The sequence below is a fragment of the Jaculus jaculus genome, chromosome 3 (assembly GCF_020740685.1).
Source record: "Jaculus jaculus isolate mJacJac1 chromosome 3, mJacJac1.mat.Y.cur, whole genome shotgun sequence".
Classification (NCBI taxonomy): Eukaryota; Metazoa; Chordata; class Mammalia; order Rodentia; family Dipodidae; genus Jaculus; species Jaculus jaculus.
Genome location: NC_059104.1, coordinates 33,704,323 through 33,707,239, shown reverse-complemented (window position 1 = coordinate 33,707,239; position 2,917 = coordinate 33,704,323).

Below are 2,917 nucleotides of genomic sequence, written 5' to 3'. Positions count from 1 at the left end.
ATTCATTCCATGCACAGGCAACACAAATTCCTTTAAAGAAGTATGCATATCAACCTTACTATATTTTTTAACTTGAACAGTGGTATTTAGGAAATAACTTTTCTACTCAATGAACACCAGCAATCTTAAGTATGTCAAATACAGATTTCTGACTAAATTTACTAATAGGTCTCATTATCAGAATTTTATTTTCCATCACTGAATAGGCACATTGTGTAATACATCATCAATAAACAAAATCACTCTCCTCTCTCTCTCTCTCCATATATATATGGATATATATATATATATATTAATATATATATATATTAATTATAATCATATAATTAACATAATATATATGTAATGTATATATATGTATATAATGTATATATGTAATGTATATAATGTATATATGTAATGTTAACATATAAACATAATATTTTGTCTAACCTCCAGTATTTATATTAATTAGCCTTTCTAGTTCAAATATACTTCTGCTTTCAGTATTTCATTTGCAGTGGCTAGAGGCATGTCCATTCTCTCTCTTTCTCTCTCTCTCCTTCCCTCCCTCTTTGTCTCTCAAATTAATTAACTAGAAAATAAGGGCTAGAGAGATGGATTAGTGGTTAAGGCATTTTCCTGCAAAGCCAAAAGATACCAGTTCGACTCTCCAGGACCCATGTAAGCCAGATGCACAAGAGGGCACATGCAGCTGGAGTTGGTTTGCAGTGGCTGGAGGCCTTAGCATGCCCACACTCTTCCTCTCTCTCTCTTTCTCAATCTCTCTCTTCCTCTTTTTCTCTCAACTAAGTAAATGAAAATATTTTTAAAATAAATAAAAAATTAAAAATATATAAATAAATGAAGGTGATAAAGCCAAAATGTAACATTATATATGGTCCTGATAAAGAAGTGTATTTCAGTTAATACTGCTCCTCTGTCAAGCTCACTATTTGAAATTGTACTATGGATTTGTTCCCAAATCACAGAGAAGCTAAAATTTGAGCAAAAAGTCAGTAAAGGTAGGAATAACTGTGTAATGGATGCCAGTCTCACCATACAAAGGAAGGTAGCTATAATCATCGAGGTCATGAATGACCAAGAAATTGTTCAGTGACCTTTCCATCAATGAGATCAACATGGGTTATGTACTGTGGGAAACACAGTCTTAGAGGAAAGAAAGATAATTCCTTGATTTCTGGTGGACTGACACTTGCGTAAGAATACAGAATAATTATGGTCTCACTGAGCAACAAGGAAAGCACAAATTTGATTTTAGTCTAGGCTTGTGCTAAATATAATTTAACTGAATATTTAATCTCTTCAGGACCATTTCATGTTCTGAAAACAGGGAGATTAGATTAGATCCTCATTTAGACTCCTTAGAGCTCTTAAATGTCAGTGGGTTTAGAGGTTTTTTTTTTTTTTTTTTTTTTTTTTTTAAAGTACAAGAGATTAGCTTGTCTTTTAGCCTTAAACAGGGCATAAAAACCATACCCTCCAATACTCAAGGAGATTTTTGGAAGAGGGAGCAGAAAGAATGTATGACCAGAAAGATGAGAAGAGGGGATGGGGAATGCTGTATTCTGGTTACAGAAAATCTACTACATTCACGGGCTCATAGCAGATGGGGGTTTCCTTTATACAACTAAGCCTACGGATATGTCATCATAGGCTAAGGGAGGAGTGCAAAAGACCCCACACCTCTCAGAATAAACTGGAAACATGATTGCTGGGAGAAGGGAAGTCATGTCCATTAGTGATGTAGCTATTGGAAGTTTGTCCATGCTCCTGTAAATAAACTCCCACCCATGATTTTACAAGTAATCTTAACTTAAACCAGGGAGGCAAAAAATATTAAATTAAGTTAACAAGGTGTGGAAGTAAGATGAGGATCTAATGGGAAGAAGGGTTATAGTGGGAAAAAGAGTTATAGGGGGAAAAGAGAGGGAAAGTGGGAGGCTCAAAATGCATTGTGCACATGTATGAAATTGTAAAAAAAATAAATAAATGGAAAAGTTAGTAGGCAAAGTAACTCAGGTTTGTCATTAAAGATAGATAGATAGATAGATAGATAGATAGATAGATAGATAGATAGATAGATGGTACTAAGGAAGTTCAGAGTAAGGGCCGGTCACCACAACCCAGCCAGAAGACTCCCATGTTGAGCAGAGCAGGTGAGATATGAATGACAGCAACAGCTGGTCGTGAAGATTCAGGGATTCTGGAGGCCAAGGTCAGAGACAAGTGAGCAACAGCTGTGTGGTGATGCTCAGCCAGGAGCTCCTTAACTAACTTGGCCATGGTTAGGCTTCAACATGGTGCTGGGTCCAGGCTGTAATATGTTATATTAGTAAGTTGTCACGTACAGTTAGAGCTTGTTGAGAGCTGACTCTGGGAGAGGAGTAAACCGCGTAGTCCCCTATCTCAGACCAAGCATGTTTACAGCAAGCCCGACGACCGCAAACATTGCACCTTCGAGAACCGCTGGAAGGTAAATCATGTCCCAAACTGGCTGGTCCCCTCTCACCCCAAAATCTTAAGACTAGAGAAGAGGTCACCACTGTTTATCCCACAGCCGTGGTGGGCATTGCTAATTGGAAGCAGAGGAGAGGATGTGGTGTGGCTGGTAGGCGTGATCGATCATCAACTCCAGCTGACTGTACCACAGGGCTTCTCCCGTCATTTCTTCTGGATGTAGTTCAACGCTTGGCTTGATGTTCTATTCTTTATTTGTCCTTTGCCATTTCTTGTTTTATTTTTATTTTTTGCTTGCTAGAACCTTAATCAAGTTACTCACTTGAACCTGAAAGCATGGCTATTGGGTATCATTTTTTCTGGATAAAGCACAGGCTTGCTGTGCTTAGGAAGCCAGTGACCACACCTTAAAGGGACAGGCGAAGTTTCAAAGCTCAGGTCCTGGGCCTCTTAACAG